Source organism: Enoplosus armatus, chromosome 9, assembly GCF_043641665.1.
Source record: "Enoplosus armatus isolate fEnoArm2 chromosome 9, fEnoArm2.hap1, whole genome shotgun sequence".
Lineage (NCBI taxonomy): Eukaryota > Metazoa > Chordata > Actinopteri > Centrarchiformes > Enoplosidae > Enoplosus > Enoplosus armatus.
Window position 1 is genome coordinate 25,416,097 of NC_092188.1, and position 13,450 is coordinate 25,429,546.

The 13,450-nt window shown below is 42.8% G+C and overlaps 1 protein-coding gene across 1 annotated transcript in view; it reads right to left on the minus strand.

Moving 5' to 3' along the window:
- The window catches only part of dyrk1b (dual-specificity tyrosine-(Y)-phosphorylation regulated kinase 1B), a 48,352-nt gene extending 35,906 nt beyond the window's left edge, over nt 1-12,446 (minus strand). Inside the window, exon 1 of the mRNA XM_070911558.1 lies at nt 12,198-12,446. The gene's annotated coding sequence lies outside the window, so the exon portion shown is untranslated. The remainder of the gene's footprint in view (nt 1-12,197) is intronic.
- Between the last annotated feature and the right edge of the window lie 1,004 nt (nt 12,447-13,450).

The window sequence follows — 13,450 nt, forward strand, 5'->3', positions numbered from 1 at the left end:
TGGTGAACTCACAGGGAATTATCGCAACCTCTGCAGTTCCCCTGCTCTACAGAGCTCCACTCTTTTAGCTCACTGTTTTGGATTTACAGTCCATGGCTTCACTGTGTTGGTTCTGTCTCGCCGTTTCAGTGTGGGTGATTTCAAAAAGTCACAGGGGGGTTCCGTGAATGAAAGTGAATGGGAGACAGCAAATATTCTGACTCACAGGTGCTAGTGTGATAACACCTCAAGAGTGAAAGAATTCTTGTGGCTACCGTGGACCTTCCATTTCTTCTTCACATGGAGACCAAACCATCGCTGACATATGGTTCATACAATGAATGCTTGTTTCGTCATCAGCATGTAGCAAACAAATGGCATGACTCCACAATATTACTGCACATGGCATCTCCACTATCTGAAAAGACTTGAGTCCACAGGTACCTCTAGCTTGAACATGACTTGACATTTTCTATCAAGAATCTCATTATTACAATTGAAAACCCATGACTTCTAAATAGGGTTGGTATATTTACAATTATTGTAATATATAATGTGTAGCTATCCAAGTCAGGCAAGAAATCTACCGCTTTTTTAATACACCACCAGATGCACAAGAACCAAAAGCCCCACTTAATGCTGCCACTACCTCACTTGATGCAGGCAACACCAACCTAACCAAGTCATCACAACTATAATCAGCTGTAGCTAAAACTGGTGGGACCCAGCTTGGCTGGAAGACCCCAAATAATATATAAACTAATGTGATGTTCAACTAAATCAATGTGATTTCAAGAACAATTTGTAGGGTTGTAGAGGTGAACCCAATGAGAAAGTCTGAGGGGATCCCACCACAAGAAGTATATTTTACTGAGAATGACTGGAAGTCATGCTTTAATGGTTGATGGAGTACTTAGTCCAACTATTTTCTGCATTTAAAAAAAAAAAACAGTATACCTCACACCAACATGTCACATTCATTGAAGCTGAAACCTGGTGCCAACATTAGCTTCATCTCTATTACAGCAAAAGGGTTCAGTGTTCTGCTGTTACAGCCGGGCCATATGAGCCTATACAGCTTTGGTCCAGCTGTAGTTAAAGACTGGAATAACACACGTACACGCACACAAAGTGTATACATATATATACAGGCACTGTTGCCAGGCGAGACATAGTCAGGTTCAGTGTGAGACCCAGAAATAGAGTCCTAGTAAGGACAGGTGGAGGGGCCACATGCAACAACCCCCCTCGTCCAAATTACCACCACGCATACAGAGAGAGAGAGAGAGAGAGAGAGAGAGAGAGAGACACACATTGACAGACCTGAAGTGAGACAAATAAACTAAAGCCACACAAGGTGAGAGGCTTAACCAGAAAGTGGATGTGAAGTCTGTCACATTATTGTGTGTGTAACAGGGCTGACTGTTAATGTAGTTTGTCTCTTAGTTGGAGATGTTTGGGCCCAATGAAACATATGTTTGTGGGACAAGAGACAGACGTGCACGTCAATATTGTGTGTCAGAGCATGAATCATTCCTCATAGTTTGCGTGCGCGCGTGTGTGTGGTTATGTCACTGGTCACATTCAGGACCTGATACTAGACTTCACACTAATCGACTCACAAAAATCGAGGCCCCAAATTTCATTTCATTCAGCTTCAGCGTGAAGTAGAATTATTTTATTTTAGCTTAATGGTTAGGGTTAGGCATGTCCTGGTTGAAATTAAAGCTAAGCCTCAAAAGCACAAAAGGAACTGAAAAAACAAAAAGTAAACAAAGATAAATTGGGGGAAAAAAAGTCTTCACTCAAGGTTCACCAACTAGCTTTTCCAGTGCTTTTGATTTGCTCAGTGCTCATAGTGACAATGATAATCGTTCTGTTCTCCGAAACGACTGATAAAATATATTTAGCTACTCTTTTGACAAGTCCATCGTATATCAACTTGTTCATTGAAACATGAGGAACAATGTAGAACCATCGAACCTTTGCCACCTGAGATGGTAATTTATCTATATGTGAAAATGGACATTGCATGTAAAGATGCTCACTAACGTTACCTTACCTGTCTGTCACTGTGGGTGAGCATTTGGTTGATTATGTAGCTTAAGCTAACGTTAGCCAACAACGCATCTAGGTTATCTAGGCTTTGTTTCGTCTTTTTGCACACAGCAGGTCACGAGCGCATGCACGTGCAACAGATGTTCGCACCCATTTTGGATACAAAAAGGTGAATCTCGCAGAAAGGTGACAAGTTTGCGTGCCTGACAGAAATACACTCATGGGCATAGGGGAAAAAAAGAAGCTGGGATTGGATTAAGTGCAGTGGACCCTGCGACGATCACTTCCCACAGCAGCTTGACCAGCCAGACAAAGCGCTGCCACGGGCGGTGTGACCGTCCCAGGAGGCAACGGAAGAGAGCCGGGATAAAAGCTAAGATAACCCAGCTTGGACCTGTAGCTGCTCCACTACCCAAAACTGCACAACGGTTTGTTATACTTTAATTTATCACGGGGGCAACTATTAAATTTTTCGCCGCGACAATTGCAAGGTAAACAGTAGAAATACAGCCTTCGCGTTACGAAGTAATCCATCAGGAACATGCTTGCTTGCATGCATTCGCGTTGCAGAAGCTGTTGTTTGGCACCCCCACTGATGGACTGGCTCCATTCAAAGTGAATGAGAGGGCGGCATTATTTCAAGGGTTGTGCTTGATCAGAACTAGTTAGTATGTCATGTTGTCCGACAACGTGGGAAATCAAGTGTTAATGGGTGTTCTGAAGGGCCACACTGGAGGCGGAGTGACAAACCAGCCGTCATAGAGAGGGGGGATATTGTTAAATATGGGGATAAAAGCACGCATTTTCAGAGAGTGTTGCACTCAGCTGTTCACATGAAAACTGAAAGCAATAGTTGTGTAAAGAATGGCTCCTTTCTCACCATCACATGAGGGGAACGTCAGGTTGTCAGTTTCAGAAAGCTACAGAAATGGCCAAACACAGCACCCCCTAATCTGACAGCGCAAAGGTGTGTGTGTGTGTGTGTGTGTGTGTGTGTGTGTATGAGACCATCATACAAGCACTTCTGAAGGAGTATACTGGCCCCTTTACACTTCAACTGCTTTTAGTGGTTACAGCAGTTGAAGTCAATGGTTACACAAACTGACTTAAACAGCTTTTGCGCTTCACTTCAAATGCAACATCTGCTTTGATTGCTTACATTTCACTTGACAATTGCTTTCGATACTTACACTTTAAATGGGACTTGACTCTCTGGGAGTGCTTCAAATTCAACAAACACTTCAACTCCTCCAAGTGCTTCAGTTGCTGCTACCACACAACATTTCACAGGGAAAGAATGAACATTTTCAGACATTTTAACCTGCAATTGCAATTTTCAGCATAAGCAGGCACTCTTAAATGTTCTTCAGAAATAAATAGAAATAAATATTAATTGTCATTCACATAATTTGTTTGAATAGTAATTGTATACTAACAGACCCCCACAATAAACCTCAGGTGATATGCTTTAAGTATTGGTTACTGTAACTGCAAAGGATAACTGGGAAATTACAGTATCATAGTCATTTTCATTAGAGCAACAAATCAGCAAAATACAAAACAAGTACTTTGAAGAAAATACCACTGCATACAAACCAGATATATCACTGCATCTTCCATTGTCAGATTGTATGATGCGCACACCAGAGTCAATCACAGCTGTCAATCGTGGCGTTTCACCCCACTTTCATCAAATGACTAATTAAAACCAAACTTATCAGAAAAAACACCAGCGTGATAAGAACTACCTGAAATGACAGAAACCATCTTTGGGGAAAAATGTATTTGAAGTGAACTTTGATTTTTTTAGTTCGGCCCATGACCCATCCACTAACATGGAGGGGGCGGGGCTTATGACATATACTGCAGCCAGCCACCAGGGGGCGATGGAGACGTTTTGGCTTCACTTTTGGGGAGCTGGCATGTTGTCCATCTTTAGATACAGTCTATGGTATACACATATGTGATGTTATGTTTCAAAATCTAAGAGCTACCAAATGTTGTTGAGTAAGTATTGTCTGAAAAAAGGCAGTCTTGCAATTTTTCCCACCACAGCTTACCATTTGACTCTAACCATCTTTGTTAACATTTGTCTTTGAGCAGTCACCAACTGATAAGGCTAAAAGTCAAGGATCTCCGAATTTTTTTTCTCATTGTAGTACAGAGTTTTAGATGGTGCATGAGTAAAATATTCTGATCTCTTTTGTTATTTTTGTGATTTCTAATTGTATAGTTCATCTCTATACCAGATAGATGCTTCGGCCATGTTTCATTTCTAGACGTTTAATTAAAAAGGCACAGTAAATTCTCCGTAGTGATGTCCCTGTTCCATGTTTCTAGAAGAATAATTAGGTCCAAACTTTTACCAAAATGTACAAGAAAGACAGAGAGAGCCAGGGTGTGGACTTTTACCAGGACAACTGTGGCCTGAAAACCTCCTCTTCCTGGTGGCTTAACACCACCACTCCCCCGGTGCTCCATGCTCCCAGTCTGAGCAGAGGCAGCTAATGGGACCTATAGCTGCACGGCTAACTGAGCTAACTAGCAAAAGGCAGCTACAGTTAGCAACGGTTTGGTCGACTATTAGGGGCCAGCCCTAGAGGAGGCTGACCCGGATTGAATCCTCAATGGGCGCTTAGGCAACTGCAGGTAGTTTGGCCGGCAGCGGGATAATCCCAGTCCTGGCTGCCTCCTTCACCGGTGCCAGGCTGATGTAAATAAGAAATTACCTACTCAAAACTTCACTGCGGTAACGGAAAGAGACAGTTGATGCAAACGTAGCACAGTGCAAAGGATTTTACATCTTGACTAGGACCAGGATGCACACTGCTTCATTCCGTCTTTGACTGTGTGGAAATGTGATGTTCCATTTGGATGAAGTTTTGGAACTATGGTTCCCATAATTCCAGGGCCAGGAAGTATAATGTTGCCATGAAGGCAGTGGGCTACAACTTGAGTCCAGATTTTGGCAATTTGACAGCATTAAAAGTATACTGAATTAGCTATAAGCAGGTCCTGTTTGCAATGTACGCAATGGATGCACAGACAACCCATCACTGAGCGACTTTGAAACTGAAGAATGAAGTTAAAAATGCGATGATTCTCAGGGAAGTTCTGGAGTTAATCTATGAGTTCTTACGGACGTTCATTCATGATGGACATCCAAGATAATGATATGACACTATGATTCTGATACTATGTGTATCAGGTCTGTTCGGTTCGATTTGTCTTGAGTTATGATTCGGAGAAAGGATGCACATTTTGATGGAAAATTGCAGCAATTTGGTGCAAAGGGCTTACAAAAACCTTAATGACCTCCGTGAGCTGTGTCACAGCCGCTGCTGACCATGTTGATAAGCAGCTCAAATCAACAGGCCCAAACTACCAGCATGCACCTGTCCCTTTCACCTCATGCAGTATCCTTGTCTGGCATCTGTCCCTCTGCGCCCCTCCCCTCTGGAATGGAATATAAATGCACAGTAGAAGTAATTGGAAAGCCATAGGAAGATCGGAAGGTTGATTTTTAAAAACAAGTCTGTAGACCAAACTCTTGGGTGATATTGAAATGCATGCATAATGATAATTGACATTATTGGCTGTGGTTTGGTTACATCCATGGCATATAACCGCACCACAGCCACCTTTTCTGGTCACCTTTTCTGTCCATTTATTTATACAGCAACCCCAGAACAAAGCGTCTGCAGGACTGGAAAGAGTACCAGATGTTGGGATAAAAAGGGCTGTATTGCAACTTTAGGCGAAGAGTTTTCAGACTTTTCAGAAGACTTTTCAGACTGAGTTTTCAAAGTGTGGCTGCTCGCACATTAAATCATACAGAGTGACAGCATTTTGCATGTCATGCCATGTGATTCATCAGCCACACCATTATTTACTATCTTTGATTTATAATTTCTAGGGGTGTGCATCTCTCTCTTCTAAGACACGATACGTATCTAGATACATGGGCTACGATACGATGCGTTTTAATACAGAACGATTCGGTGCGATACCATGCAATCTGATACAGTTCTTAACAGTTGTTTAATGTAGGCATTCATTTTCCAGTATAAATCAAAATAAGCCCATTCTATAAAAGTAGCATCGCTTACCTTCAAATAGATACTGTATATTTCATAAACGACAAGGGAAGCCCAAGTGTTTCTGTTGCTCTAACAGACTGACCACAAATTCTGTAACAACAAGCAACGTTCAAGATGCGTGTTAGTCGTCTACGTGACACATTTCCTCAAACAAGACCCCTAATCAAACAGGTATGTTTTGATGAAAAACTACACAAACACATCTACGAGGACAGCTATGTGCTATCTGGTCGTTTTCAACAGCCGTAACTACGGCAACAACAGACGCATCTGGCTGAGAGTCTCCAGTTAACAGGGTCACTCGTTTTAACCCTAACCCTATACAAATGTCTTCCAAACTTTAGATTTGATGGTGCACTATGAACCTTGTTGCCATAGTTGGATATGTTTGTCTTTACCTCGCAAGCAACGCTACGCTAACTTTACTCTCATGACCTTTGACCTTTTACGAGAGTGGAGACGCTGTGTAGAATTAACATCAAGGCTTCAGTTAACTGATTTGTAGCTTTAAAATGGGGCCATCGACCGATTCATGGTACATTTAGATCGATCCAGGGGGCCGCATATCGATGCAGTCGCATCCGTGAAAGCCGGATTCCGATTCGTATCGGTGAATCGTAACACCCCTAACAACTTTTCAGCATTATCCCTGATGATCTACAACCACGCACAGCTCTGTTGCAACCACTCTAACAACTGTCCAGTGGAGAGAGCACCACAAAATACAGAGAAACAACTAACTGACCGACCGTGCAAAAACAGGTCCAGAGAAAGTAAATCCGATATTGCCATAAAGTAGTCTTGCTCATTGATTTGCAACATTGCTCACAATGGTGTAATACACCCAGCAACATTAAATTAATTGCTTCCTTGGTATAACCCGTATGGTAAACTCTCTGACAAATTCATATTTTCTCACAGAATATATGGTTATATTGTTGTTTTAATGAGAGCTGATGGACAATTCAATGAGATTTCTTGGAATGATGTCAACATAATTTAGATCATGTCTACTTGTTTGGTGGGTCAAGTATTATGGTTGTATTATACTAAAAATGCACTAAGAAATATCCTTAAGTAAATGGGTTAGCAGCTAGCTTCAATAGTCGAGTGCAACAGTTGCAACAATTTTATGGACTCCAACTCCAGTTATGGAATCCTTTTGAATCTCCTTTTGTTAGCCGAGAAGCAGAAACTGTGAGTTTTTAGTGTTTAGAGTCTGTACGTACAACTTAGATACATTTCACTGACATTTCATATACTGCGCTGCTCATCTCATTTTCGACACATTTAAACAACACCTGTAGCCTACTGTACTTCACAAGCTACAGATTCAGAACTATTCAATTGATCAGATCAAAACGTTGTAAATCAAAGTTAAATTGACATGACGTGATCAGCTGATCACTTCTCCAGAGAAGAGTCACCACTCTGTTGAGCTACAAAAACACACACAAGTCCACTGACTGTCGCACAGTGGTGTTACAGAGTGACGTATCTTTTCACTCACAAACAATCTTTGGCTGAACACAGACACCAGCTGCAGAGAGCTCGTTAACCAGAGAACAGCCAAAGTTTGCATTTTAGCCATTATGGAATTAACATTAATTAGCTGCAGCTGATCTAATCTGCTGCCACTGATTTCTGCCATTTAAAAAAAAACACCTATATGTTTTCTGTTGCTCTTTTCTTGTTCAAAACAGTGAGGAGAGATTAAAAAAAAAAAGTTTGATAGCTAGTTGTTTTGCCAGCTGGGAACCGGCTGTGGGAACCCATCCCCAGTTCTTTCCACACATCCTGTACTACAGTGCTACCAACCACACCGGACCATGATGGGCGATATACTTTGTCCAATTAATGTGATTAATTTGAATTTGTTAGCTGCATTAGCTGCATTAGCTACCTAGAGTCATGGCAGTCCTGTATACTGTGATGTGAGTTGTTAAGATTGTATGCACACCTGCCACAGTTTATGGGACTGCTGTGACTCCAGGTATCTCTTGACTCGGGTAGCTAGCTGCTCTGGCTATCTCGAGCCAGTGAATCGACAAGACGGACAAACTGGGAAAAAAAAGGGACTCTGCACACCAAATTGCACTCTGTGTTGATGAGGCGTTATGATTACGAGAGGTGAAGCCACGGGAGTCAACGGACCCGGAGTGCGGCTTCCTACTTTGATCAGTTCATCTCTACCTAGCGGGTCGCTAACGCTAGCTAGCCAGCTGTGGTGACACAAGCAGCAGGTGAACTAATGTGCAGACTTGTCTGCTCTGTCTGTGCTGAAATTGCCAATAAAAGCGGATGTCTATGCTCTGCTTGGTTGAAGCATATGGTGCTGACAGTCCATAGCTGTGTGGGATAGCCTGTATTTTTTCTTAAAAAACTGGATGTTTCAATCTTGCTTTAGTCTTCATGCATTTTGCACAACAAAAAAAAATCGATTCATTTCTATTGCGCAGTCCTATTCTAACCTTTCAACCGATGTAGCTTGTTGCAGCAACGCTTTTCCTCCAGCAAGTATTTCAGACCCCATTTCCACATTATCAACCTGTGATGAGTATCTGGATACATTATCTTGACAACGACATCTGATCATGGGCCTTTGCATTTACACCTGGCATTAATCTGTGCCGTCATTATCTCAATTCTGCCCTCGTTTTGACAGGCAGCTTGAGATAGCAGGAAGAGGCAGAGTAAGGTGACCTTTTAAATTGTTGGGCAGATTTTTCTTTCTCTTAAGAATAGCGCCAAAATGTACAGATGTCATTTACACCTGGCTGAGATCTTCACAATTCCAGCCAGACCCCCCTCCAGAGGTGCCTTGTGTTCTGCTGTGTTTACACCTGAATTAACCTGTTTTTCCTGATGCAGATATCTAAATAAAGATTGCATGTCTCCAGGTGGAGACGAGGTCTTAAGGCTTAATCAGGACTTTCAGGATTCAAACCATGAAGCAGCTCCTGTCAATCTGCTGCAGTGTAGAGCTCATCATTTAGGGGTCTTTAGTTGTCATTAGCATTGAACACTTTCAGATGACATTATTACCGGCAGCGAAGATAAGAAGATAGAAGATACATTCCTGACAAATCAAGGGTCTTCCTAAAATTCATGCAATTGGAAATTTTTCATTGTTTTCTGACATTTCATAGACTAAACAATTTATCAATAAAATAAACAGATTAACAAGTAATAAAAAAGGGACATTTAATAACAATCATAGACATTCAAATTGTACCATGTGATACATACAGTGTTATCTGTCCAAACTATTGATTCCAATGTAATTTAAATAAAACTTATTGAAGTTCTGCTTAACAGTTGTGGACAGTTTCAGCTGATGTAATGCAGTAGAACACATTTGTTGTATCGTGATATGTAATAATGGAAAATTATATGTCCATAACATGTCATTTAGCCTCTATTACAAAGTTATTTTAAGCAGTTTTAATATTCCTTATTCATTTAGTAACTGTATCCTTTTTTAAATCCATTGTATAAGTAAAATCAATGCATTTGTAACATTATTATTATAATACATTTACAGAAAATTGCACGCTGGAAGTGGAAACATGCATTGTGGGTGTTGTATTACTTTACGATAAAGTGCAAATGTCTGAACATGGACGTACTGACATTCTCCACACATCTTAGTCAGCCACAAACCTCAATTTCCAGATGAAATGTGGTTGCATAATTCAACATGATCAATATTAAGAGGGGGCATGAATGCAGGCAAAGTCAATGAACAGATGTGAGCAGAGGCAAATAGATACAGATCCACACTAGGCAGCTGAAGCAAAGACACATCCGCTCAAGTTGGAAAAGTTTCAGCTTGAGTCACAGCGCCGTTATCTCAAGTTGACTCCATGAATTGGAGAAATGGGAGCGGAGAAGAACAATACCATGGAGAGACGAAAAGAAAACACCGGAGTTCCTGGTAAGTTTTGAAATTGGTGGGTGAAAGCTGTCACACACTGTCTGAGCTTGTTGTCACAGCTGTGCTGTCAGTTAGGGAACTGGTCCATTGGCTGTTTGTGGCCAAAAGACACGGCCCGCAAAACCACTCCAGTGGTCAAAGCAAGCCAAAAATGTACTAAACATTGTATCAGTGGGATGGAGCGTTATCTCGGACTGAGACTGTCTGGCACTGAGAAAAGCCACTCCTAAGATGCTCCACTCCCACTGTGCACCCAGTCTGGGATCCAACTGATGTGTCTTGATATTCAAATCTGCTTTTGAATTGGTGATGCATATCCTCATTTGCAGTATTGCAAAGTATCACGCCACAATATATTGTTACAACTTGCAAGATATCAGTTAAGGCACATTTAAATGGAATGAAATCTCAGGGTATTGTAATAGCTTTCCTTATTTTCTTTGCATTTTTCTGTCCAATGAAGAAGAAAAAAAAGGTGGTGACTGCTACAGACGGTAAATCTAATCACAGACATGTAAGTATTCATACATGCTTGGGGTGGTGGTGATGGTTAAGCGGTTGTGGCACACTGACAATGTTGTGGAAAGGGGTTAATCCTCCAGCTGGGCACAGGTGCTTTTCCCACTTATACCTACTAGTGGCTGACTGAAACTAAGCAGCAGGTTCAGCTGGAACAGGTTTCATGATGAACAGAGCTCAGAGCCTTAACGGGCAGTCAGCACAAACTGAATGTTTCCACAATATATCGCATATCGAGCACCCACATCCTCGGTCTGTGAGACACTTCTGATAGAAGCTTCAACCTCGGGAAATGTGTCCTTTCTCCAATCTGAAAACATTCCATTATGGCCTCTACATGGCCCATTTGGTGACTTAACAATCATGCATACTTGTGCTTCAATATCACCAAAATGAGATTTGAGAAGACAAAGAATGAATGACAATAATGAAGTAAAGCAGAAGTGATTGAGGAGAAGAAGGCAAGAAAAACAGCAACTCCAACTTCAGCTAGGTGTGTGTGTGTGTGTGTGTGTGTGTGTGTGGTTGGGGGGGGGGCAGCATCTGTGACCAACCTTATTTAAATAGGCAACAATTTCAGACCATCTTCTGTTGAGCAAAAGAGGACCACAGAGACCCATATACACAGACAGAGAGGAGATGTCAAGTCATGATTCCTCCAGCTGTGCATCAGCACTGGTCTCATCACAGGTCTGTTCCTTGCCAAGGAGCAGCCATCTCCCGGCAACCTAGCGCCTGTGTCCCTCTACTCCAGGGCAGGGTAGGGGCTGGGGCTGATGCGGTAGCTAAGCTAGCGGCTAGCGTTAGCTGCCATAGCAAATGAAATGCTGCAGATCTACAGAGGACAGTCGGGGTTGCTGGTTGGCTGCTTTGATACCCAAAGCCATCGACATCCACACGCCAAGCCAGGATATAACCAACGACTAGTATACTAGCGGATATCAACACGTTTCGATCATGTAGCAACACATTCATGTATCTCCCATCTCTCCCTCCGTCTTGGTCCGCCGGCATCCTCTCCCATTCTCTTTGGTGTCGTGCGTTAGGCAGGTCGCGGTATCACTGCTACTGAAACTTGCCTAGATACACACACTCTGATCGCATCAATCATTAGCCTCTTTATGACCTACCCAACACTTGGTGAACTCGCCAGATGGTTAGCAGTTAGAAAAGACTCAGTCACAAGGTAAACTAGAAGGGCAGGGGGGGTTAACGCTAGACTTGGAGGACATTGCATGCTACTAAAACGGGGTAACGTTATTAAGTCCATCATCATAATGCACGTCTCCGCTACAGTAGATGCGACAGTCGACCCTTAATTGTTCAACACGATCCATTGTCCAACACCGACGTTAACCCACCTATTTCATCGAAGACTTGCCCCATTAGCCATCTTCCCAGCAGTGGCAGAGGAATGGGGACACGAGGCCGGGTGACAGGGACGAATAACGGAGGAAGGGGCAACATTATGCTACAAAGCAATCTTACCACTGATTGATTGTCAAGTCTCTAACACACATATTAGAGACAATCACCAACTAGCCCCAAATTCATACATGAATTTAGAAAAAAACAAAAGACAACGCCGACCAGCTATTTCTTACCTCAGGCGGTGTGTCGAACCAAGTTCCGCGTAGCAGCCATGTTCGGAACCCCTATCTCCCTCAGTCTACGCGAACCGAGCCCCCTCCCCCGGGTCAGTCGTCCCTCTTCCACAGCAGAAATCCAAATAATGTGTTGTAGAATTGTTTGCCGATAAATCCCGGTGAGTTTAGTTTCCAATAAAATTGCGTTATTCTCCGGAGCTCAGAGAGCGGGTTGTCGATGGGGACCGATTGCCGGCGCAGCACAGCTAGCCGTGCCGAAGGGGAGGTGGGCAGCCCGCCGCCTCAACCACGGACACCTCGAACTCAGTCTTCTTTCTATTCAGCAAAGTTTATTTACTTGCTCAAGATTGATTCGCGGACACACAAGAGACCAACTTACAAGTACAGCGTGGGCCAGTTGGATTAGCGAGCCCGTCAGCTTTTTAAATTAATTTAAAGGCAATAAGCTAACATTAGCTAGCTAGCTATTAGCTAGCATGCTAGCTGTCTAATAAAACACTGCCATTGGAATTTGGAGGAAGACAGTCCGCACACTGCAGGCTGCTTTGCGGACAACGGCCAGCCGATGGGCCGCTGTACAATACAGGCAGACGCTATGAAAATCCAAATATATTTTGGCAGGCACAGCTACAGCTAGCTCTATGCTGGCCAGCCCCTCCGTGATGTTAATATCGGTCAAAGGAGAGGGGCTGCATTGAGAGCGCACTCCCGACACTAAGCAAGTACGGCCCAGCGCGTTCCAGAGAAATTTCCCACAAAATGGCTGCCAAAACAAATCCACCGCGGACAGTCATGCAACTAACTCCCAAAAGTTAGTATCTAAATGAAAACGTGGTTGCAGAATTATTTTGATGTAGCAAAAAAAGAAAAGTCTGTCCGAACGCAGATCGAGGCGTTTGCATCAGGCTTCGGGGAGAAAGAGGCGGTTTGGCGCGTGCTGGACCGTCGCTGTATGAAACCTGGTTGATTTCCTCCGCATATGGCCACAATCTATTGTAACGTTCACAGCCAACACACTGTCAGTCTCAGAGGTCAATTTCCCCCTAAAACAGCACTGCAGCCATAAACGTCCTGAGTTCTAAATCGAGGTTTTACTGATGCCAGTACGACATTTGGTCATCACCTCCTCTGTACAGGTGCTGGCCCTGCACCAACAATGGGCCGCTGGACCATCAATGTTACAGTGTAAAAGGTACATTTCCCTATTATGTTGGAACATATACAAGGTGTAGTCAAAGATGTAAACCAAT